The sequence below is a fragment of the Pelobates fuscus genome, chromosome 8, assembly GCF_036172605.1.
Source record: "Pelobates fuscus isolate aPelFus1 chromosome 8, aPelFus1.pri, whole genome shotgun sequence".
In the NCBI taxonomy this organism is placed as follows: Eukaryota; Metazoa; Chordata; class Amphibia; order Anura; family Pelobatidae; genus Pelobates; species Pelobates fuscus.
This window is the reverse complement of record NC_086324.1, coordinates 61,917,079-61,944,412: the sequence shown is the minus strand read 5'-3', so window position 1 is coordinate 61,944,412 and position 27,334 is coordinate 61,917,079. Positions and strand designations below refer to the sequence as shown.

The 27,334-nt window shown below is 42.8% G+C and overlaps 1 protein-coding gene across 1 annotated transcript in view; it reads left to right on the top strand.

Moving 5' to 3' along the window:
• Positions 1-27,334, top strand: part of KANSL1L (KAT8 regulatory NSL complex subunit 1 like) — a 68,264-nt gene that overhangs the window by 5,773 nt on the left and 35,157 nt on the right. The window lies entirely within an intron of this gene.

The following is a 27,334-nucleotide window of genomic DNA, read 5'->3' as shown; positions in this document are numbered from 1 at the left end:
ACTGGAGCCGCGCGGGACAGAGAATGCAGAGAGGAGGGGGACCGTGGGCACTGACCTGGAACCTAACTCCCAACCACCCCAGCCTTCACACTGGACCCCAAGGCAGCCACCCTCCTAAACCCAAAAAGGTAGGACACTGGAGCGTGGCTGTAAAAGATTAAATTGTGCATTGTGTCTGTGTGTGTGTGTCAGTATATCTTTGTGTATGTCAGTAAATCTGTCAGTATGTGTCTGTATCTGTTTGTTGTCGTGTGTATCTGTATGTTGTCAGTGTATGTATCTATCTGCAGGTGTGTCAATGTTTGTATCTGTCTGTGTATCAGGCTGTGTGTTTGTTTGTCTGCATGTGTGTCAGTGTTTTGTGTCTGTGTATCGGGTTGTGTGTGTGTTTTGTGTCAGTGTGTATATCTGTTGTTTTTATCTGTCAGTGTGTGTATATGTGTCTGTATATCTGCATGTGTGTCAGTATGTATATCTGTGTAGTAGTATGTGTTTCACTGTGTTTGTATGTGTATCACAGTGTATGTTTGGCAGTGTATGTGTATCTGAAAATGTAAACAACACTGCACACAAATACACCCCTGAATTAAAATGTCATTAAAAGTTCAACACTACATACAAACACATCTGTGTTAAACACCCAAATTATATATAAATATACTCCAAACCAACACTACACATAAATGTATGCTTGAATTTAAATGCCAACACCACATACAAACACATGCTTACATTCACATACTCCATACAAAAACATGTTTTCATTAAAACACCTAAACACTGCTCAGTGCTAAATACAACCATGCCAGCATAGAACAATAGTAGAGCCCCAGCTATCAAAGCATTGTTGGAGTTGTACACCAGATGTCGACCTACTTTTTGCCCACCCTTGCGATAACTGACCCAAAAAAACACTCTTCTTTAGTTCCGCCGCTTGGAGTGGTGGGCATGATTGGATGCCAGGAAGTGGGGGGGGGGGGGGGGGATGCAGGCGAAGGGGCTCCAGGCGGCCCACAAAAAATGATTGTCCAGGGTTCTATCAATATTAAAGATGGCCCTGGTTTTTCTTTGGGTGTATAGGACAAAAAACTGCTTACAAAAGCTTCTGGCTGCCTCCTTTGCAGCAACCCCCCCCCCTCTTTACCCCAACACACTTTCAGTGATTGACAAGGATTACACATACCATTGAGATTCCTCTGTGCATGGCTTTCCAGTGCTTCTAAATGAGCTGTAATACAGCTAATTGAGAAGTAGCAAAAGCAAGCTCATTCTAGCTTACTGCACCTATCACTTCCGTTAGCTCTGTGACACTAACAGAAGGGGAAGAAAATATCCCTGGCTGTCTGAGTGACAGCTAGGTAGGCATTACCGCTACCAGGTATAAAAATGCCGACTTCTGATAAAATCAGAACTTTTAAAAACTTAAGTTAAAGCTTGCTGAAGTGTTATGTGTCTGGAGTGTTCTTTTAACAAATGAATATATTGTATGAAGTACTGTTTGCAGCAGTTACACAGGAAGTTGATTGAAACAACAGGAAGTTGATTGAAAATATCTGGTTCGATCCAAGTGAGTGATTTTAGAATAAATAAAGAACAGTGAGAAGCGTATATAATTCTATCTGTACCCGTCCCCTGCTGTATACTGCTAATTATAACATTTTGTTTACCAATCTCACCACCTGTTGATTTTCTTCTGGGAAAACATAATCCTGGAATTGCAGGCGGATTCAGACTTAAAGACTGATAGCTTTGTACCTTTCTGCATTCATTACAGCGAATAAAGCCAGCAGAAAATGGCTTGTGTTACTCCTGGTGAGATTACAGAATTAAATTGCTCTTCACGGAGTTGATTGAGAGCTCTGTTTGAAAATGAAATGTGATGCGCTTTTTATTTTCCCTCCCTCCCCTCTCTCTCTCCTCTCCACAAAGTGAGAAACCTGTAATCATTCTGTTTACGTTAATCCAGAAAAAGTTTTAGAGAAGAGTTTGGGTTGGTTCCCTGGTCTGAAATCTGATGCACTGGCACTGCTGAGCCCAGCTGCTTTGCAATCCACCCCCGTGCTCACAATCTTGCAATATGATTTCCGATGTGCACAATTCGACCACTGTGGCAAGTTCTGGCCTGCATGTAGTCATGGCTTATTAAACAAAGTTCGCTTAGCACAGCAGAATCCATAAAGCAAACAACCTCCTGCGTGCTTTAACTGCCTAAAAGTCCTTGTGATGAGCTAGAATATTTCTGGAGTAATGATCTGTTTATTTATTGAGTCCGATATGTTGAATCTGTGCTCTTTCACAATTAATTCCTGCCTTCTATAGTACTGCAAGAGTTAAAATAAATTTTTTGATGTTTTTTAGTTTTGTTTTTAGTTTTTTTACAGCCTTGTTGTAGATAAACAAAACCATGTTAAACATGAGTACATTTCACAGCAACTGCTTATATTATAGTACAATTTATAGAATTATTAATTTATTTTAGCATAATTTATTATACGGACAGCTCCAACGTTCTCTTTGTGAACTCAAAAAGCATGTTGCTTCATAGCCTGCATCTGCCCCTTTCTTAAGCAAGATACTACCAAGGAGCTTGTCCATGCTCTAGTAGTTTCCCGCATGGATTATTGTAACCCTCTCCTAATTGGTCTTCCCAAAAGCCATATTGCCCCGCTACAGTCTGTAATAAATGCTACCGCCAGACTGATTTTCCTCTCTAGTCTGTCCTCTCACACCTAGGAGTCAATTCAAAGTGCTAACCCATACCTATAAAGCACTGAACAATTCTAACCCCTCTTATATCTCTTCACAGATCCATAGGTATGCCCCTTCTTGGTCTCTCCACTCTGCCCGTGACCTTCTCCTGTCCGCTGCTCGCACCCGTACGGCCAACTCATGCTTGCAGGACTTCTAGTTAAATCCCCCCTTTCATAATATTGTAAAACGCTGCCCTGGATGATTCACTCCCCACATAGCACGATTCCACACAATCTGCCTACGATTACTCCAACTCTCAATGTGTGGAAATCAATAAACCAAGGCTCGGAATTTACCCCGACCATCTCCCTGTCAGGATCGGGACAGGGATCCAACACGCAGAGTACAAACAGGTGGTAGGTACGTATACCGGACCTTAGAATGGCCGGACTTAACGTAAGGAGTAAGTAGAGAATGGTCTAGGAACAAGCTGAGGTCGAGGGAACGAGAGGACAGGTAAGCGAGAGACAAGCCGAGTCAAAGGGTAACAGAGATAAACAGGGTAGTACAAACAAGCCGGGTCAGAACCAAAGAGACAACTAGAATACAAGAGCACTGAGTGACTAGACAGGCTAGAACCACGACAGGGCAATGAGCAGATGCCGAAAGCCTTACTTTATACCTTGATTCTAGAGGGTAATCACGCCCCCGACGAGTCCTGATTAGTGCTCAGGACTTGACTGACAGGTCGACCCGGGTTGGCGTCATGACGTCGACTACTGAGCGTCGGGTCATATAAGGAAGTGGATCCCTCGCGGTCGGCTTGTAAATGGCCGAGAGAACCGCGAGGAACGGAAGAAACAACCCCTCTGGGAGGATAAACGTCTAAGTCTCTCACCTCCTCTGAGGTAGAGACTACAGGTACCCTGACAGTACCCCCCCTCTCAGAAACGCCCACCGGGCGGAAGGAACCGGGACGAGATGGAAAACGGGAGTGAAAAGCCCTGCGGAGGCGAGGAGCATGTACATCCTCCAGAGGTACCCAAGTCCTCTCCTCAGGACCATATCCCTTCCAGTCAATAAGATATTGTAACTTCCCCCGGGAGATTCGAGAATCAATGATGGAGTTGATTTCATACTCCTCCTGACCCTCAACCTGAACAGAGCGAGGGGAGGATATAGTGGAGGAAAATCTGTTACAGACTAGCGGTTTCAGTAAAGAAACATGAAAGGAGTTAGGAATGCGTAAGGCAGCTGGGAGAGCTAGGCGATACGCAACTGGGTTAATTCGAGTCAGAACCCTGTAAGGGCCAATGTAACGAGGAGCGAATTTCATAGAAGGAACCTTCAAACGAATGTTTCTAGTACTCAACCATACCCTATCACCTGGAACAAAAACCGGAGCCGCCCTTCGTTGCTTATCAGCGTGTTTCTTGAACAACATGGAATTATGTAGGAGAATTTGTCGAGTCTGATCCCACAACTTCCTCAAATTGGCAACATGAACATCAACCGACGGTACCCCTTGGGAAGGAGAAACCGAGGGAAGAATGGAAGGATGAAAGCCATAATTCATGAAGAAGGGACTGGAACGAGTAGAATCACAAACGAGATTATTGTGTGCAAACTCCGCCCAAGGAATCAAACCAACCCAATCGTCCTGGTGTTCAGAAACAAAACAACGCAAATATTGTTCAATCTTTTGATTGGTACGTTCAGCAGCTCCGTTAGACTGAGGGTGATAGGCAGAAGAAAAATTCAATTTGATGCCTAGTTGAGAACAGAAGGATCTCCAAAAACGTGAAACAAATTGGGAACCTCTATCGGAGACAATTTCGGAAGGTATCCCATGTAAGCGAAAAATCTCTCTCGCGAATATCTCCGCCAATTCAGGAGAAGTCGGGAGTTTAGTTAAGGGCACGAAATGAGCCATCTTAGTAAACCTATCAACCACCGTGAGGATCACAGTCTGTTTTTTAGAAACAGGCAAATCTACAATGAAGTCCATAGCCAAACAGGACCATGGTCTCTCTGGAATGTTCAAGGGATGTAACAACCCACATGGAAGCGTATGAGGTTGCTTAGTCTTCATACAGACCTCACATGCTCCGATGAAATCCCTAATATCCTTCCGTAAAGAAGGCCACCAGAAATCTTTAGAGATCAAGGAACATGTCTTGCGAATACCCGGATGCCCAGCCGCCTTACTGTTGTGAAAACACTGTAAGAGTTCCAGTTGGAGTTCAGGAGGAACGAAATGCCTTGCCCCAGGAGTCTGTCTAGGCGCCAGATGCTGCAACTTCATGATCTGACCAAGCAACGGAGAGTGAATCTTAAGACTCGTGTTGGCGATAATATTGCACCTGGGTACTATAGAAGACAAAACCGGCTCAGATATCGCAGAAGGTTCATATTGTCGAGACAAAGCATCGGCTTTAGAATTCTTAGAACCAGGTCTATAAGTGAGCACGTAATTGAAATGCGTGAGGAATAAAGACCAACGAGCTTGCCTGGAGGACAAGCGCTTGGCCTCCCCAATATAGGACAGGTTCTTGTGGTCTGTCAAAATAGTAACAGGATGTAAGGTGCCCTCCAATAAATGTCTCCACTCCTTTAAAGCCATGATAACTGCTAGTAGTTCCCTGTCACCAATGTCATATCTGCTCTCAGGGCCTGATAGTTTCTTGGAAAAAAAACCACATGGATGTAAGGGCTTATCCACACCTAACCTTTGGGACAGGATAGCACCTATACCTGTCTCTGAGGCGTCTACCTCGAGTAGGAAAGGCAGAGTCGTATCAGGGTGAACTAAAATTGGTGCAGAAGCAAACAGTTCCTTGAGTGTTTTGAAGGCAAGAAGGGCTTCAGTAGACCAGTTCTTAGTGTCAGCCCCCTGTCTGGTCATATTGGTAATAGGAGCTATAATTGAAGAGTAACCCTTAATGAAGCGCCTATAATAGTTGGAGAATCCAATAAACCTCTGAATGGCCTTGAGGCCCCTGGGTAAAGGCCAAACCAAAATGGACTGGAGCTTATCCGGGTCCATCTTAAACCCTTCCCCAGAAATCACATAACCAAGAAAGTTTATCTGGGATTGGTCAAAGCTGCATTTCTCCAATTTGCAGTACAGGCCATGTTGAAGAAGCTTGCGCAATACCCTTCTGACTTTTCTGTGGTGAGTCTCAATCTCTCTAGAGTGTATAAGTATATCATCCAGATATACAATAACGCAGTCATGTTGAAATTCCCTAAGAACTTCATTGATCAGGTCCTGAAATACTGCCGGTGCATTACAGAGGCCAAAAGGCATTACTGTGTATTCATAGTGCCCATAACGGGTATTGAACGCCGTCATCCACTCGTGTCCCTGCTGAATTCTCACCAAGTTATACGCCCCTCTGAGATCTAACTTGGTGAAAATCTTGGAGCCTTTTAGACGATCAAAGAGCTCGGTAATCAAAGGAATTGGGTAGGCATTTCTAATGGTTATTTTGTTCAAACCTCGATAATCAAAAAAACCCAGCCCCGGCAGGAGAGGAGGATCTCCTAATGAATCCTTTTTCAAGGTTCTCACGAATATACTCCTCTAAGACTAAGTTCTCTTTAGTGGACAAAGGATATACATTACCCCTGGGGGGCATAGTACCAGGTAGTAGATTAATCTTACAATCAAAAGACCTGTGTGGAGGTAAAGTATCAGCATTCTTTTTGTCAAATACTGCCTTTAAATCCAGGTACAGGGGCGGTATTTGTACCTCTGTAGAGTAGGTAGAATTAATCGGTGTGTTAACTGCGCAAAGCGGTGACACTGTCCGTAAGCACCTGTCCTGACAACCCTGACCCCATGAGATTATCTCCCCTAATTCCCAATCAATAATAGGGTTATGTTTTTTTAACCAAGGGTACCCCAGGACTATGGGAACAGAAGGAGAAGAAATAAGCAATAAAGATATGTCTTCCTCGTGTAAGATACCAACAGTTAATTTAACGGGTATGGTTTCACGGAAAATAACAGGCTCAACTAAAGGTCTACCATCTATGGCCTCAACGGCCAAGGGTGTCTCCCTTAACTGGGATGGGATAGCGTGTTTGGTAACAAAAACTTGGTCGATAAAGCTCTCAGCAGCTCCGGAATCTATCAATGCCATAGTTTCTAGTACTCCCTTCTCCCAAGTTAAAGAAACGGGTAGCAGAAGCCTGTGATCTTTATAATTAAGATTAGAGGACAAAATAGAAACACCCAAGGCCTGTCCTCTAGAGAAACTTAGGTGCAAGCGTTTCCCGAGCGATTAGGACAATCTAGGCGTAAATGACCTCTGACTCCACAGTACATACACAACCCCTCCCTTCTCCTGTACTGTCTCTCCTCTTCTGAGAGGCGAGTATTGCCTATCTGCATAGGTTCTGGAAAAAGTGAGGTTGTGGATTCAGAACTTTGAAATGAAGGAGCTAGTTTAAAGGAAGGTCTACGGTTTCTCTCTCGAGTGTTCTGCCTCTCTCTTAAACGTTCGTCAATGCGAGAAATAAAAGAAATTAAATCCTCCAAATTTTCAGGAAGCTCTCTAGTAGCAACCTCGTCAAGGATTATGTCTGATAACCCGTTTAAAAATACATCTATATAAGCCTGTTCATTCCACTTAACCTCTGCCGCCAAGGACCTGAACTCTAGTGCATAATCCACAAGTGTTCGGTTTTCTTGTCTAAGGCGCAACAGTAATCTAGCTGCATTGACCTTTCTACCTGGAGGGTCAAAAGTTCTTCTGAAAGCAGCTACAAAGGCATTATAATTATATACTAACGGATTATCATTTTCCCACAATGGATTGGCCCATCTCAAAGCTTTCTCAACAAGTAATGTGATAATAAATCCAACCTTCGCCCTACCTGTAGGATAGGAGCGGGGTTGTAATTCGAAATGGATACCTATTTGGTTTAAGAAACCACGACACTTCTCTGGAGAACCACCATAACGTACAGGTGGAGTGATACGGGAAGAAGCACCTACAGTGGCTACCTCTAGACCTGAACTCACAGGAGAGATAGAAGTATTACGCATCTCCTCTGGTTGATTACCAGAACGAGATAGTAACGCCTGTAGTGCTAGAGCCATCTGGTCCATTCTGTGATCCATGGCGTCGAACCTAGAGTCAGAAGGACCAACCTGAGTGTTTGTACCTGCAGGATCCATTGGCCCTGTCGTAATGTCAGGATCGGGACAGGGATCCAACACGCAGAGTACAAACAGGTGGTAGGTACGTATACCGGACCTTAGAATGGCCGGACTTAACGTAAGGAGTAAGTAGAGAATGGTCTAGGAACAAGCCGAGGTCGAGGGAACGAGAGGACAGGTAAGCGAGAGACAAGCCGAGTCAAAGGGTAACAGAGATAAACAGGGTAGTACAAACAAGCCGGGTCAGAACCAAAGAGACAACTAGAATACAAGAGCACTGAGTGACTAGACAGGCTAGAACCACGACAGGGCAATGAGCAGATGCCGAAAGCCTTACTTTATACCTTGATTCTAGAGGGTAATCACGCCCCCGACGAGTCCTGATTAGTGCTCGGGACTTGACTGACAGGTCGACCCGGGTTGGCGTCATGACGTCGACTACTGAGCGTCGCGTCATATATGGCAGTGGATCCCTCGCGGTCGGCTTGTAAATGGCCGAGAGAACCGCGAGGAACGGAAGAAACAACCCCTCTGGGAGGATAAACGTCTAAGTCTCTCACCTCCTCTGAGGTAAAGACTACAGGTACCCTGACACTCCCCTAAATAACCAATTACCAACAACCCGTTATTTCAGACAGATTTAAGTGGCATTCTGCCTCCCTCAGAGGGCAACCAGACTAAGGATAGACCTATAGAACTAAAAGAGGTAATGACCTCAGGAGGGCTAAAACCCTTACAAGATCTTTCAGACCCCAAAAACCAGACCATGTTACTAACATTCCAATACTTTCAACTCAAACACTTTTTGAGAAAAGATCTACTCACTTGGTCACCTAGGAGAGAAACGACCTTTGAATCTCTATGCACAAAACCCATCCCAAAGAAAATAATTTCCAAATGCTACAACAATCGGGGACTTAAACCTCCCATGGTTCACTAAATCATCACAAAGGTGGTTCTCCAATACATTAGATGAGACCGACTGGTCACACATATTCAGGAAAATGCTAAAAACTCACACGAACATCCCACTACAAGAAACTAACTATAAATTCCTTACAAAATGGTATGTCACTCCAGTGGATGCAAGCAAATATGGCACCCAATACTCACCTTTATGCTGGAGATGTGGGAAAGAATCAGATACATATCAACATATTTGGTGGCATTGTAGGAGAGTAGTGGGTTTTTGGAGGGAAGTAGCGCGAATAACTGAACAACTCAGCAAGGTACCCCTAGTTTTTGATCCCGAGACAATACTCTTCTTTCACATCCCAATCCCACAAAACAAATTTAAACAATCCCTCCTATACTTTCTATTGACAACAGCAAAGGCTGTGGTGGCAGGGAATTGGAAATCCCAGACTCGACCTTCAAGGAGAGAATAGTTCCTTAAAATAGATAATGTCCACAAGATGGAGGAACTGAGACTATCGAACTTAGGCAAATATCATATATTTAGTTCGATATGGCAACCTTGGGTGTCATTCACACAAGGTAGGAAAGACACGTGATAGGGGAGTAACCAAAGGTCTATAGCAACAAATAGAGACATCAGGTTAGAAGAAAACACACCCATGGTCAGAAGCAAAATCTTGTATGGAAGGAGTAGCTCTTTATAAGACCCGAAGAGGAGATACACACACATGCTGAGTCCATGGAGAGATGGATAGTAATAAGGGCATTCATACTGTACGTTGAAGGGAAAATTGCAAGTATATGTACACGACACACAATCCAACTGGACTGCTTTCTTGCCCTCTAAATTGAATTACATTGCACATTATGTTTATATGTTAAATGTATTTGTTTATATACGTGAACAATTGTAAAAAGTTAAAATTGTATAATTCTTTGTATTTGATCTTGAAATACCTAAATAAAAACATAATAAAAAAATATTGTAAAGCGCTACGGAATCTGTTGGCGCTATATCAATGGCAATAATAATACTAACACAATAACATGAATTATTATTCTAAACGCATAAAATGTTTAAATTACACAAAAACTTTTATTTCCCATCTAGATAAGTCAGTGTGTAAATGTATTATCTGGTTAGCAACAGAGCTAAAATAAATTAAAGTGATCCTATAGTGCCAGGAAAACAAAGCAATTTTCCTGGCACTATAGGTTTATTAGGTACCCCCCTTCCTCGGGGCCCCCCTCCTGCGGGGCTGAAGGGGTTAAAAATCCTTCAGCCACTTACCTGAATCCAGCGCCAATGTCCCTCGGTGCAAGGTCAAGCTCTGCCCATGCTCCTCCCCCGCCGTCAGCCGGCGGGGAGACCTAATGCACATGCGTGGCAATGGCTGTGCTCGCATTCGACCTCCTCATAGGAAAGCATTATTCAATGCTTTCCTATGGAATAAAAATCTGACGCTGGAGGTCTGTGAGGACGTCAAGCGTCAGATAACGGACCAAAAGTCCGTTTGGATTCCGGAAGCGCCCCCAGTGGCTGTCTGGTAGACAGCCACTGGGGGCAGTCTTAGAGCAGCACACAGACTACTTCAATTAGATGAAGTGGTCTGGGTGCATACAGTGTCCCTTTAATAATTCTATAAACGGAGAACAAAATCACCCAGTATGTAATTAATGTTGTTTTGATTGTATATTTACTGTTTTTTTATATTGGTAGTGGGTGATTATTAATAAAACTCTCTATCCCAAAACCCTAATACAATATGTAAAATTCTAAAAAAAAATTGTTATGGTATTTTCGGTTTTACAGAAAGAAAAAAGGCATAAAGTTGTGTTAGTGTTTGTTGTACAGAAAGAAAAAGCCATACATCTCACAACATTGTATATCTTTCTTTTGCCATGTAGTGAAACCACCGGTAGGCTCCTTGTGGGTCGTTGTCTGCGTCCTGGGGGGGTTTCTTTTCGCCCCCTGATGTTGTCTGTGTGCGGGCTTATTTGGATCTTCGTGGTATAAGTCCCCTGGCTACTCCAGTAGGTAGCCTACCTTTGCCCCCGAGGATCTGATCGAGCAGTACATGAGTGGTCACTGCTGTTCGGCAGGGATATTGTGTTGGTTTGGGTGTCCAGTGGTTGTTTATTTGTTTACGTTGTGGTAGATGTTGGCCAAAGGGATTGGGGAGAAGCAGGGGGGGGGGTGGGGGTGTAGTGCAGTCGTTCCCCAGCGGTTACGGGGAGCGGGGTCTGTTTTCCTCCGTTCATGTATGTGGTTGGGGTTAGGGGAGTGTTTGTTGGTTAAATGCAATGTCTGGCATAGGTGTCGTGTTTTGGGGTCCTCTTTTGGTGTTATACCCCTGCTAGGTTGTTGGCGTTTTTCTATCAATTGGGATTGGTGTGTTGTGTGAGCAGGGCTTTTTACATTTTTGTCTCTGTTAATATTTTTCCGTCCATTACTTGTTGTAAAATAGCGCCATTCTATAATTGTAAAGCGCTGCGGAATATGTTGGCGCTATATTCATTTTAATAATATTGGACGGATTGTTACTGTAAGCAAGTTGATCCTTCCTTGCAAGTGTTGGCCCATAACGGTGATCGTTTGACATGTTGAACAGCAAAAAGCACATTTTTGTTTTGATGATGTGTTTCTGACCTAGAGTCTCAGAGAGACTTGTGACACTTGAACATTTATTCATGCAGCATGTTTTTTTAAATAATTGGACTCTGAGGCCACATTATACGTTCTTGCTAATGTATTAATTCCCAGCTGTGAGCTAGGCTGTGTAAATTGCTGTGCCATGGAAATTTAACGTTATCTTTCTGTACGCAGCTGGATATAGTGATCTGTTATCAAAAGCAAAGGCTTATTGTGCTATTTTCTCAGCAGTATGTCCCTTCTGATTGCCCCACATTGAGGCCGCATAAGATTTAAACCTGATTTTAATGCAATAGGTGGTTTCTTGTTAATGCGGTATATAGCAGTCAGTGATTTAAAATGTGTAATGTAATGTAACTTTATACGCCTGTAAATAAAGGATTAGCTAAAGCTATAGCATTTTACAAAAAATTAGATTTTCACATTTAGTAAGTTAATCCTTGCTGGTCCTGTCTGATAATGAATACTACGTATAAAACGTGTTTATGTTTTAGATTAGGATACCTTGAGCATTTCATTAGGGGCATTTTGACACTTTATGTTTTTAAAATCAGCAGTTGCATGAACAGTTCTCAAATGTTCCTACTAAGATAACGTGTTCCCTAGTATGATATGCAAGTTTTACTATCTACAAAATGATCTAAATTACCAATACTTTTTTTTTTTTTTATTGATTTTCATTCTTAAATGATTTAAAAGGGATACTATAGTCACCATAACAACTACAGATTATTGTAATTTTTCTGGTGAGTAGAATCATTCCCTTCAGGCTTTTTGCAGTAAACACTGTCTTTTCAGAGAAAATGCAGTGTTTACATTACAGTCTAGTGATACCTTCACTGTCCACTCCTCAGATGGTTGCTAGAGGCGCTTCCTGGGGCAGTGCTGCACACTGTGTATGCAGACACTGAACCTTCCTCATAGAGATACATAGATTCAATTCATCCCTATGAGGAGATGCTGATTAGTCAGGGCTGTGTTTGGCTCTGCCCCTGATTTTCCTCCTTCACAGTCTCAGCCAATCCTATGGGGAAGCATTGTGATTGGCTCAGACCACCACTTCTGATGATGTCAGCAGACAGGGGCAGAGGCAGCAGCTGCAGACTTGAATACAAGTAAGATTTTACTATATTTAGGGGGGGTAAGGGGGCCACGAGGGCTAGATGGTTGTGTTAACACTATAGGGTCAGTAATACACTATAGGGTCAGGAATCCTTTACGCTTCTAGGGTTAATAATAAATAATATTTATTTTAAACCGTTGTGTGCACCTCAACACATTTAGATTATTCCGCCTCCCTCCCCTTTTCATAAAACAAAGTGCCAGAACAGTCTTGGCTCTTGGCAGCAAGCTCATCTAAATCCTGTTGCGATGATCTTGTTCAATCCAATGCTTCTCATAAATATGGTGTGTTCTCCACAGTCTTACATTGCCAGAGAAAAGGGACAGACAAGGTCTATGCACCAAAACCACTTCATTACTTTTTTTTTTTACATTTCTGTTTGTGAGATGGGTGAATTTAGAATATTCAATTTGTCTGTTGTAATTTTTTTCATTACTTTGTAATGCCTAAATCTAGATTACTAATTGTACAACCGTCCAGTATGTTAGATTTGCACAAATAAAATAAAAATAGATGTAATGAAGAAAAATAAAATCCTGCAGTGTGTGTTTTAGTTACAGAGGAGTACTGTTTTTACTCTGGAGATGCCATATGTACAGCTCTTTCTGTCTTCTATTCCTTTGAGGGGAACAGAAGAGAAAGACAGGCGATGTTTATAAACCTTGACATTGCTATGTGAGCATGTTGCAGTGATCGCATGCTCACAAATGTCAATGAATGGTTATTGACACAGTATTCTGCCATTTTATAGGGAATATAATCGTATTCATATATTGAGCTAATAAATGTATAGATGAAAAGTGATTCATGAAATTACATTTTCATATAGTATCTACAGCTGTGTAATCTGCAAAGTGTTAAAAAATACTCGCATAACCACATCTCCATGCTGAATTATCCCACCACCACGTTTGTCTTGTGAATTGTTTGATGTTGCACATTTCCTAAGACTGTCCCAAATTTCATGGTGCAGACTTGTATACTGTGCCCAGCTAATTTGAGCAGGGCCCTCATTTTCTCTTGTCCCTATTAGCCAAAGCTGTCTTGTTGCACTTACTATTATGTCTCATCCTATCATTGTACTGTAATGCTGTGCAGTTTTAGAAATATTGAAATCATACTAGAACTCTTACTTGTTGTTTTTTTTTGTATGACCAAGAAGGATCTTCCTTCTCCTGCCAGGTACTACTGTTTGTATTTATTATTGTTATGTTATTATTTATATAGCGCCAACAAATTCCGCAGCACTTTTCAGTGGGTGGACGAACAGACATGTAGTTGTCACCAGACAAGCTGGACGCACAGGGACAGAGGGGTTGAGGGCCCTTCTCAATGAGCTTACATCTGTCTAAACACACTGCATCCACTACATGTGGCATGTATATTTTGTGCATTTACCTTTAGAAATAGTTTAAAAATGGTAAATGTACAGAATATCGACAAGTTTTCGGCTATCGGCCTGAAAGTTCACAGATTATCGGTATCGGCTCTAAAAAACCAATAACGGTCGATCCCTACACAGGAGTAGCAACACTTGAGGGAGGAAAGACCAGAATTTCAGTTTTGGCCAAGTTGAGTTTAAGGAAGTTGGCAGCCATCCAGTTAGAAATAGCAGAGAGGCTGTCAGAGACACTAGTCAAGAGGGACAGGGAGAGATCAGGAGAGGATAGATAGACAGATAAAAAAAATAAATCAAATGAACATAAACATTGAAAGGCTCTGTCAGTTGCTCCGCTCCTATAACTGGCTTGTCTCCGCTCCCAGTTGAACAAGGTGTTGCACTTGGGGTGGTCCACTGCTTCCACAAGCAGACATCCAATGGAACAGAGAACACCTCTATGCCTGAATCTACATAAAAGCATAATTTTTATTTATTTATATTATTCATCTTGAAACGTACATTCAAGTGCACAAAACACGTTGATGTTTAATCCTTACCCCATCTAGCTCAAGCCTGCTGAAAACATGAGTTATTTTTGTATTTTGCTTTTTTTGGGTTGTGCATTTTTCGATTAAGAAGTTATCATTGGTGACGGTATTTTAAGTGCACTGAATGAAATTATGTTTTTATGAAGATTCATGCAGGTGTTCTGTTTAATTGTCAGTTCCTGAGAATAGCACTTCTTTACTGCATTATGACAATCAGTGTGGCAAATATGCACCGATTATGTCATGCTGGGTCATATTACACACATTTTATTTTTCTTTCTATCACAAGGAAAATTTAGGACCAGGAAGGCATTTTAACAGCTCTAGTATGTTTTCACACAATTTAAAAACTGTTTGGTGACTAGACCCGTTTCAAGCATTTTTGACACTAAAAATGTTTTGGTGGTTTTACATTATAAACCTGTTTGATCTATATTTAGCTCTTTGTATAATACACAGATGTGTCATCTATTTTGTTTCATACAAATGCCTAACCAGAAAAAAAATTATACTTGGATCGCAGTTTTCTTGGAATTAATTTCCTGTGTGGGTTTGCAGTTAGTACCACACCTGTTCTTTCTAGACATATCTCAAATATAAAAAAGGGAGTTAAAAACATGGTATGTAAAAAAAAAAAAAAAGTAATTTAACTATATTTATATAGGAGCACAAACCAGAACATTGTTGTATAAAATATAATCTTTATTATAAATAATTAAAATCTTCAATTCACATTTTAGCATATAATTACATCAATAATTGCATAAACAATAAAATACAAAACCAAAAATAACCGTATCAAAAGGCAGTCCCATGCCAATTTATCTGGTTTGTGCATCTTATACTTTCTAGAAACACCCTAGATGTTCCACTGCCACTTACCTTCTCTTAGATGCCATATCTGGCTGTGATCTCACCTATTAGTAAAATGAGATTAGAACCTGCTTAGAAAAAGCATTTCCAAAATACAGAGAAGAATTGATGGTACACAGAAACACCATAACCTCATAAAATTCTGATCTGCCTGCTTAGATGACATCAGAAGTGATTCTGTGAGCCTTTACCATAGGATTGGTTGAAACTGTCAAGGAGGCAGATCAGGGGCAGAGCCAGCACAAGTCAAACAGAGCTCTTGCCAGTCAGCATCTCCTCAGAGAGATTAATTTAATTAATGCATCTCTATGAGGAAATTTTAGTATCTCCTTGCAGAGGGTGGAGACACTGAATGGCAGTACTGCACAGTGTGCAGCACTGCCCCAGGAAGCACCTCTAGTAGGCCTATGAGGAATGGCCAGTGGAGATATTCCTAGGCTGTAATGTAAACACTGCATTTACTCTGAAAAGACAGTGTTTACTACAAAAAGCCTGAAGGGAGTGATTATACTCACCAGAACAAATACAATAAGCTGTAGTTGTTCTGGTGACTATAGTGTCCCTTTACTTCTGGCAATCATATGGAATACATATATAGTGCTGGTTTAAAAAAAAAAAATGTATATGCAAGTACAGTGTAACTTACTCTCTTCACTGATGCTTTGCCAGCATTATGGCTGAAAGAGCATTATGGGAGATGTAGTCCAAACCATCTGGAGTGTGCGAATAACGTGAATTGCTGGCTGACCTGCATTCGGTAAAATGCTAACGGTCGATTTTCACTGCTTTTTAAACCCAATACTGTTCCCATGAACCTTTATTAAAGGGACACTATAGTCACCAGAACAACTACAGCTTATTGAATTTGTTCTGGTGAGTAGAATCACTACCTTCAGGCTTTTTCCTGTAAACACTGTCTTTTCAGAGACTGTCTTTGCAGTGTTTACATTACAGCCTAGTGATAACTTCACTGGCCACTCCTCAGATGGCTGTTAGAGATCCTTCCTGGGTCATTACTGCCTAAATGCATCCAAACATTCATTATCTCCTCCCTCTGTATGCAGACACTGAACTTTCCTCATAGATTAATTAAATCAATTCATCTCTATGAGGAGATGCTGATTGGGCGTTTGAATCATGCTTGCTCTGCCCCTGTTCTGCCTCTTTGTCAGTCTCAGCCAATCCTATGGGGAAGCATTGTGATTGGATCAGGCTACCACTTCCAATGATGTCAGCAGACTGCTTGTTTTTTGTTTTTTTTAGGCAAACAGCATGCAGACCTACAGCTTCTGGCTTGAATGCAGTAAGATTTTGCTATATTTATGGAGGCATGTGGGATAGATAGTGGTTTTAACACTATATAGGGTCAGGAATACATGTTTGTGTTCCTGACCCAATAGTGATCCTTTAACAATCCTATAGAAAGCTATAGCAGCAAAATAATGATTGGTAGTGTCACATTATGGTTTGGTGAGAGCTCACTGCAGAAGATATAGACCCAAGGCATTTGTAGTAAACATGTAATCCACAGTCCCGGTTTCATAATGTCCGCGTTGTTCCCTCTGGAGAGTAAAGTCAGAAGCCTTAATCTTCGACTTTGTCAGTTAGTAACTTTCCTTGGGTATGGGCAGTGTAATGGCTGGTAACCCCAGCTGGCTCTCTGTAAGTTGGCATAACAGCTAGACAGAGTTGATGAAAGAAGCAGATCCCCAAGGTCTCTGGCCTTTCTGAAGCTGATCTTCAGCAATTATGTAATAACCAGATGATTTCAGTGGTCCTCGTTGGCGTAATCGAACCCAGGACTTCTCACACATTTTGTCAAATCTTCTTGCCGTAACATCCTCCAGGTTTTGGCCTGCCATTGTGTCACACATACAGCAGCAGACCGTCAATCAAACAGCCGACAGCCTCCATTGTGGGGCCCAGGACTCCTCAATCAGTCCAAAGTGGGGAACAAGAGGCATGAGAACAAATTATACTGCTAGGGATGTCGATATGTTTTGATATGGCCCAGGCCGCAATCAGCTCCAAGGGCTCCAAACTTGAGTGAAATTCAGTTGTCAGGCTTCCACCTGGTCAGAGGTGACTTTAGTCATTGATCGTAGTCCTATTTTCCCGAATTAGTCAGATATACGACCTTTATTAAACAAATATAAAGATTCTGTGGAGCTCCCTTTGAAAGCTACCAGCCAGCATGGCTATCAGGTTCCTCCCTCCAGCTATATTTTTATTTTATTTATTGCATGGTCTTTTGAAGCATATGTATACTGGATTTTGAAAAAGGATCCGCTGCAGCCTGGTTTTTAGCTTAGAGGACAACTCTAATCAAATTTTTACTTTAAGTTTTTATTTTAGTTTTTCATTTAATTAGCTTTCAATATATAATTTAAAATATCAAAATTATAGAACTCTAGGAACTTCTTGCTGAGATTAAGTAAAACCTAATTTGTATTCAGTTTTGAATAAAAATATCGTTTCACTTCTAACAAAAAATCTTTGATTGGAACAATGAAGTCCTGATGAAGGTCTTTCGTTAGAACTTAAAAGTTGATATTTATATTCAAAGCTAAAAAAAAACTAGACTCACCACCTAATCTAGTACGCAGTTATCTTGATACCGGAGAAACTGACGGAAGCCAAGCACAGAGAGATGGACACAGGTTTCTTCAGGAAGGAAGAGATTCTTTATTGGATCACCGATCGGGACTCAGAGGGACTAGCGTCACCAAAATACCACAAGTTCTGAGCCCCGGACAATAGTGCAGGCTCCTTATATAGGCATATAACTCCTCCCATATTAAGCTCCACCCGCACATTCTCTTAACCAATCAACACAAATAAGAATTAACTTCCTGTTTGACCGCATGGCTTGTCCAGCACAATGGAGGAGGGGAATACTATATCCTGTATTCTTGCACATGCTCCGTACACTACTGATCGTATCTTGCCTCGTGCAACCAACTGATCGATACGTCAGCATATGCACGTACACATGCCACGTGGTAATCTCGGCCTACTAAATTTATTTTTACCGAGATTCCACCACATTCCCCCCTTTGATGCCTCTTGATATTTTACAATTACTTGAGGCATCACTTAACCTTAGTTTTGCTTACACCGCAAGTTACCTTGAACCAGACCGGACTTATCTTATGATGTGAATCTTTTAACACTCGTCTTCCTGCATTGGTTCTCCTTGATCTAGAGCCTTATACTTATATATCGCCATTATCTGTGCAGCAGCCTTCCTCTCTGCTATACTTCCTATCAGGCTTTGCACAGACCTAACTACTAAGGGTATAAGACACGGTAGGAGTAGACACAACAGTAAAATCAGTAGGACTCCACCTACCACTGCCTTAAGCCCTCCAAACCACTCATACCAGCTACCAAACCAACTACTTGGATTATACCCTTTCCATACCTGAGTAGGCACATGCGCTAGTTTAACCATATGGCTAGTAAGCTCAGCTATTGCTTGCCCTTCGTCATCTATTTGAAGACAGCAATTGCTTAGGTTAAACTTCCCACATACACCTCCCTCTACTGCCAAAAGGTAATCCAAGGCTAATCTATTCTGGTATACTGCTGTCCTCATCCTGGTATTATGTTTCACTAGGAGATTGAGCGCTTGTGATGTTTCGTTAGTGATAATCTCAACCACCGCCTGTAATCTTATAATGCGGTTGAGCATATAAATAGGGGTTCTATAACCAAAGGTACCATCTTCTGCCCACGTGGCTGGCCCATAATAATCTATGATACGCTGGGGAGGCCATTCATTATCTTCCCAGGTGCCTATCTCTAAGGGTCCCCTTTTCTTCCTATGATTCACATCATACACTTTAACACCTAAAGTCTCACCTGTTTCAATCGGTAACAAGAAGAAGGATGGTTTGAGCATACCCAACACACATGCCCCTTCCCAGTCCTGTGGCAGCTCCGAATAGGCTTTCTTACCACAGATCCAGTACAAATTTGCTGGGGCTCTCCAGGTAGATGTGATAGATAGATCAAACCACACATCCTTTAAATTGGCGTATCTAGCAAACGGGTTAGATGGTTCTGAGACATTTGAAGCCGACCACCAAGTTGTATTTTTAGTATCATCATCATAAGCTTTTTGCCCTAGACAAGTTAATTCTCCTACAGAAGTATTATACATTATTCCTTTCCTTGCTATGCAAACATAACCTATGATGGAGGTCTTTAATCTCCACTCAGATTTACCTCTAACACTCAAATGATAATCGGCTTGTGTAGATATTAGTTGGTCAACTGCCTCAGAACCGGACATTACCTCCTTTGCTTCCCAAGGCCATTGGTCTCCCATGTTAGTACCTCCACACACATAGCAGTTGGTAACATTAAGACTACCGGCAATACTCTCAGCTAGGTCAATGAACAGGTTCTTAGCATTATGGGGGATCTTATTATCTATACTCATCTCTTCATAAAAGGAATGGTATACTTGATGAGTCTGGGAGGATACCGTATCAGTCTCTATTCCTATAAACAATAATGTCCCAGGATCTAAACCCGTCCCGTATATTTGAAACCCAAATAAATTGCCATACTTATCTAAGAACTTGTCGGGGTTATTAATAAGTATATGGACTGGGTTGCATTCCATAGACTTACAATAAGGGCTAGTCGGCAACTTAGTCACTATCATGTCTTTATCTACTGTCTGTCCCCAAGTCGCCCACCCCACACAAGACCAATATGGGCAAAAGTTATAGTCTTTATTTGGGCATCTAGGACTCACATATTTATTTTTACTACTGGGACAAATATATTTATCGTTAGATCCATACGTCCTCTCCCATCTAAGATCCCCACATACATTCCACGGCTTTCTACCACTTGATATCGCCTTACATGCATCAAATAGCAGAACACCCGAAGAATATACGGATTCTAACACCGTTTTATTAATTAGGGTCCCCTGAGGATCTCCATTCCTGAGAGTCAACCAAATTGTACGAGGTTGATACTCTGGACTGAAGCACTTAGGTTCTCCTACTCCTAAATGGCACACACTATAGTCTATATTTAGGTATCTACATCTTGATACCTCTCCTTTACATTCGTATTGTAAATGCCAAATTAGGGTTTGGGAAATATGGTTACCTGTTCTCGTAGTCTTAATGCATACCTCACAGCTAGGAGTGTCGGTACCTCTACCTTCCTGAATATAAAAACACATGTAAATAAACACAATCAAAAGCACATCTTTCGCCGTCATCCTCAGTCTTCGTCCGTGCGATGGAGCCTCAGCTTCCAGGATGTGAGGGCTGCAGGGAATGGAGTTCTGCTCGTCTTCACAGGTGTCCCTTCGAGACTTTCCTGGCTTATACACTATGTGTTGGTAAGCGGACAGGCTTTATTATGGCCTTCTCACTCACACCTGTAACAATAAAATTTGTAATCCACACGATTCCTCGTTACTCCGACTGAGTAGTGCGTTTCAACCGGATCTTGCAGGGATTCTCTGGATCTGCTGTAACTTGCCAAGAATCGACTGCTGCTGGTTTAACCCTGGAGTGATGTATCCACGGAGTCACTTCGGCTACTTTTATCGCTGTAGGGGTAGACAAAAGAACAACATAAGGACCTCTCCACTTGGGCCCTAACGGTACATTATTCCACTCTTTAATCCACACTTGATCTCCTGGATGATAACTATGAACAGGGGGATAAATATTCACAGGTAATCTATCTTGTACCCATTTCTGTACCTCCTCCATAGTCTTACCCAACTCTACAACCTGCTGCCGGGTAATTCCTTCTCCCAACTGACTCAAATCCCCCCTTAAGTTACCAAGTACGGGAGGTGGTCGCCCATACATGATTTCAAAAGGAGAGAGGCCCATCCTTCTGGTAGGGGTACTGCGGATTCGCAATAAAGCTATGGGTAAGAGAACGTTCCACTTAAGTTGGGTTTCCTGACACATTTTAGCCAACTGGTTCTTAATAGTTCTATTCATTCTCTCTACCTTACCAGAACTCTGGGGTCTATATGCAGTATGAAGCCTCCACTTTATACCAAGCATATGAGTCAGTTGTTGTAGGCACTGGTGAACAAAAGCTGGACCATTGTCCGATCCTATAGAACAGGGTAGTCCATATCGGGGTATTATTTCTCGTAGCAGGAATCTCACAACTTCTCCTGCTTTCTCTGTACGAGTAGGACATGCTTCTACCCAGCCTGAATAGGTGCACACAATTACCAACAGGTAACGATGTCCACCCGATTTAGGCATCACTGTAAAGTCTATTTGTAGATCGGACATGGGGAGTCCCCCCATAAACTGGACTCCTGGTGGCTTTACTGGTCCTTGTCTTGCATTATTTTTAGCACACGTTACACATCTACGTACAATGGCCTGAGTCAAGTTGGACAATCTTGGTATGTAGAAATGTTTTCTGAGAGATTCTTCTGTACTGTCTCTCCCAGAATGTGTCCCGTTATGATAGTTCTGGACAATTTCTACTGCTAGTGATGCTGGTATGACTATTCTTCCATCTTCTAGCTGATACCACTTGTTCTCCAAATACTTTCCCGGTTCAGTCTTTAACCACTCCTCTTCTTGAGTTGTATAAACTGGAGTCCATTGAGACAGTGGGGTTGGTATTAGAGCAGCTATATGCCCCACATACTCCTGTCTTCCTGATTCAGCAGCACGCTTAGCTGCACTATCTGCCATCCGATTTCCTTTGGTTACATCACCATCTCCTCTCAGATGCGCTCGACAATGTATAATACCGACTTCTTTCGGCTCCCACACTGCTTCCAATAGTTGTAGGATTTCAGCTGCGTACTTGATTTCTTTGCCTTCTGAATTCAGTAGTCCTCTTTCTTTATACAAAGCTCCGTGGGCATGAGTGGTTAAAAACGCATACTTAGAGTCCGTATAGATGTTTACTCTTAAACCTTCAGCCAATTGTAACGCTCGTGTCAGTGCTATCAATTCTGCCTTTTGTGCTGATGTTCCTTTCGCCAGTGGCCGAGCTTCTATCACCTTGTCTATTGTTGTTACTGCATATCCTGCATAGCGGATCCCTTCTTTCACATAACTACTGCCGTCGGTGTAATATTGAACATCGGGGTTCTGGATGGGAAAATCACGAAGATCTGGTCTACTTGAAAATACTTCATCCATTACTTCCAAACAATCATGTTGACTTTCAGTAGGTTGTGGCAAAAGGGTAGCTGGATTTAAGGTGTTTACAGTCTCTAAATGCACTCTTGGGTTTTCACACAACATTGCTTGATACTTGGTCATACGGCTGTTACTAAACCAATGATTTCCTTTGTAATCCAACAACGTCTGTACTGCATGTGGGACTCGTACATAAAGTTCTTGACCCAGAGTGAGTTTATCGGCTTCAGCTACTAGCAGGGCGGCTGCAGCTACGGCTCTTAGACAAGGTGGAAGTCCGCTGGCCACTGCATCCAGTTGCTTAGACATGTAGGCAACAGGTCTTTGCCATGATCCCAAGTACTGTGTCAATACTCCCACAGCCATTCTTCTTTGCTCATGTACATATAGGTAGAATGGTCGTGTGTGATCAGGTAGACCTAATGCTGGGGCACTCATCAAAGCCTTCTTCACATCTTCAAATGCCGTTTGCTGTTCTTGAGTCCATAAGAAGGGGTCGTGCTCTGTACCTTTGATGGCTGCGTACAGAGGTTTTGCCAGTATCGCATAGCTGGGAATCCATATCCTACAGAAGCCTGCTGCCCCCAAGAATTCTCGCACTTGTCTTCTATTCTTGGGTATTGGTATTTGGCAGACAGCTTCTTTTCTCTCTGGCCCCATAATCCTTTGACCTTCAGAGATATGGAATCCCAGATACTTGACAGTTGGCAAACACAACTGAGCCTTCTTTCTGGACACCTTGTATCCTGCCTTCCAGAGAATGTGTAGTAGATCGTGCGTTGCTTGCTGACATTTTTCTTTTGTAACTGCTGCTATCAACAAGTCATCTACATACTGTAACAATACACACTCTCCTGGGATGGACTCGAAATCCAGTAGATCTTGACTTAGAGCTGAACCAAATAGGGTAGGTGAATTTTTAAACCCTTGGGGTAGTCTTGTCCAAGTCATTTGGCGTTTTGAGCCCGTTACAGCGTTCTCCCATTGGAAAGCGAAAATACATTGACTTTCTGCGGCAATTCGGAGGCAAAAGAAGGCATCTTTGAGGTCTAAGACTGTGAAGTAAGTAGCCCCGCCCGGAATTAAAGCAAGCAGGTTATATGGATTGGGTACAACTGGATGTATACTAACAACCGCATCATTGACTGCTCTCAAGTCCTGCACAGGTCGATACTCATCTGTACCGGGCTTTTGAACAGGCAGCAATGGGGTGTTCCAGGGGGAAGTACAGAATTTTAGGATACCATACCGTATGAACTTATCCAGATAGGATTGAATGTTCTTCTTAGCCTTCTGCGGGATGTGGTATTGTCTTAGGCTCACTGGATAAACCCCAAGTTTCAGTTCAATTTTTATAGGTGGAATATTGCGGGCCAGTCCTGGTGGGTTGTTCTCTGCCCAAACTCCTGGTATGTTGAATAATGTCTCATCACTCCTAGGGTTTTGGCTAGTCAACACTGTATAAAGTCGCCACTCTTCTTCCTTTGGTACGGATACAGTCATAATACCTGAAGGTCCATTAAACTTTAAGGATGTTGTTCCATTTGGTAGGAACGTAATCTGCGCTTGTAATTTTGATAGCATATCACGTCCCAGCAATTGGACTGGACATTCAGGCATATAAAGGAATTGATGTTTTACTACGTGGCCTCCCAATGTACAGAGTCGACTTTTAAGAACCGGTTTTTCAGCACTTCTTCCAGTTGCTCCTATCACAGTAATAGTCCTTCCAGATGGAGGAGCAACTAGATTAGTCACCACTGAATGTTCAGCACCAGTGTCGATCATGAACGCACTCCTTTTTCCCCCTATTGATACATCGACCATAGGCTCCGCTCGACCAAGGGGGATGGAGCCCGGTCGGTATCAATAGTCCTCCATGACCGTGTCAGCCAATCCTACAAAGTCCCTACCTTCTCTATCGCGGGACCTTTGCGCTGCTGGAATATACCTGTCTTCCCTAACACTTCCTCTGTTCCCATTACTCCCTCTATAACCATTACTCCCTCCGGGGCCTCCTCTACCTCTCGCTCTGCCTCTAAAGTTTCCGTAACCTGACCTAGGTCTGTCTCTCTCAGACTGTTCTCTTCGCGGACACTCATTTCTCCAATGCCCTTCTTCCTTACAGTAAGCGCACTGATTTCTACTTAGAGGTTCCTCATTCCACTTACTATCGCCTCTATCTGGGCCCCGTCTATCTACGCCTGCGATCGCTACCGCTAGCATATCAGCCTTTTTACGCATCTTGCGCTCTTCCTCTTTCTTACTTTCTGTATCCCTGTTCATATAGACCTTATTTGCTACCTCCATTAGTTGGGTGATGGACATACCTGCAAACCCTTCTAACTTTTGTAGCTTGCGCTTAATATCTCCGTATGCTTGGCTGACAAAGGCGGAGTTAACCATTCGGGAATTATCTGCGTCTTCCGGATTAAAGGGGGTATACAAGCGGTATGCCTCCAATAATCGGTCATAAAAGACACTGGGCGCTTCATCGCTTTTCTGGATCACCTCAACTGTCTTCGACATGTTAATGGCTTTCTTTCCTCCTGCTTTCATGCCAGCAATTATAGCGTCTCTATAGGCTCTGAGTTGAACCATATCAGCACCATTTACGTTCCAATCGGGATCAGTGTTGGGATAATGTGTTGCGGCCCATGCTGCTGGATTGGCTTGATTCAAAGCACGGGCTCTATCCTCTAACGCTTTAATGGCCGCTTGATTTATTCTTGTCCTTTCCTCATTGTTAAATAAAGTCATTAGTAACTGCTGGCAATCAGCCCATGTCGGATTATGCGTCTGTACTATTGAGGTGAACAGATCAGTCATAGCTTGTGGTTTCTCAGTATACGAGGAATTATGGGTCTTCCAGTTTAAAAGATCGGTTGTGGTAAATGGGACATATACGAAGACTGGGTCAGCGTGTGCCATTTGACCTGCGGCATCGATATAAGCTGACCCGGGATTCAGACGAAGAGGCATCTGATAGTGCTTTAATTGTTGGGCACCAGTCAACTGTCGGGTTTGGATGGGGCTACGTAGAGAGGCGTCAGTCATGGGTTCCGGTCGGGGAGAGATAGGGTATGGGGATGTGGGAGGTTGGCTTTGGGAAAAGGTTGTAAATAAAACACTTCGAGTCGAGCTAGATGAAGCTTGACCGGAAGTCTGAAGTGGCGCCAAATCAGGATATTCGTTTCTAATGGGGGTGGGTTCTGGTTCCGGAAGGGGAGATTTAGTACGAGGGGGGGTGGATCCTGTACTGGAGGAGGAAGCGGAAGTGGATGAGGGTAATGAGGGGAGGGGTGCAGGACTTCCTGCGTTTGCGTCACTTCCTCTTAACGGAAAGTAAGGGGGCGGCAAAGGGATCTCGGACTCAGGGGGCGTGTCCAAAATGGGCCTAACACCAGTCCTAGTGGACGAACAAGTCCTAGCTACCATGAGGCGACACTGCTCCTCGTGGCATGTCTGGAGCCATTTTGGCGAGTCATTTACGGCCTGTCTCCAACAGTCAATATAAGGAAACTGGCCGTAAAGTTCAGGCCTACCCGATACAGCCACGTGTAAGCGCTGTACCAGAGTTGGATCCAAACTGCCACGTGGCGGCCATGCCGCAACCAAAGTAGGCCACTCCCTAGTGCACAAAGTAACTAAACGTACAGGAGACATCTTAACCCCAAAATCACAAGTTTTGAATCCCTTTTTAAAATTCTTCACCATACAACCTAAGGGATCCGGAATCGTTGACTGCGACGCACCCATACTTAACAATGGAACGTCGTCGACAACGAATACTATACACGCGTACTATTCAACAGTCACACCCGTTTCCTCTGGCAACAGCACCACGTGGTACGGTTACCAAGTGAAACGTACACAATAACAATAAACACTCAGGGAATTCCCGTACACACACAGCTGTTACACCAGTCACTATATAATCAATATTATGCCCTTTGGCGTAACTATACAGTCACCCACGCTATAATTCTCTATATACGAATTACCCGTCTATAACACACCCCAGTAACATCGTCTTTTACAAATAGCGGTTACAGTACGGTTAGCATAGGTCAAAGCACAAGTTAAGGTCACAATACAATTATTAGTGGTTATGGTGTTAAAACATGCAATGGACGACAGTGATTAGTACTTATATACAGTGTCAGTAAATATACAGGGTTATGGTACCGTGCACTATAATACAGCAACACACTATTAACACTCTCGCTAGACGGCTGAGCTCGCGCTATCTAACAAGATATACACTTTACTAAACAATCGTTAACACATTTACAATTCCCAACTAAACTATTGGCCAGTACCTTGATGGACTACCTAAAAACAATCTACATACGTTTTGGTTAGCCACACTGCCCAATCACCACATATATAGCGAGCTAGAGGACCGAATTTACACAGACGCCTCTTAGTCGCACTATCAAAAGTCTAGTGGGTTCCAAATTTACACGCCTTCCCACTTAGCCCAGATAGGATGAGAACTAGCGAACCGAATTTACACAGACGCCGCTTAGTCTCCCGGTCCCTCCGACCTAGCGAACAAAATGTACACCCTAGAACGCTAGTCTAGACAAGACACCGGTGTCCGGCTAGGGCTATTTACACCAGAGCCCCACCTGACTAACAGAATCAAACGGTCTGACTAAAGAGCGTTCGATCGAGCGGTGCGCCTTCGCTCCTTCCCTCCGACAGAGGGGGCAGATACACAGATTCAAAACCCCTTTGGGCCTACCGCACAATCGGTATACCCCTAGTGGGTCCTGCCGTCTAAAACAGCAGTTGTCTTACCTCCT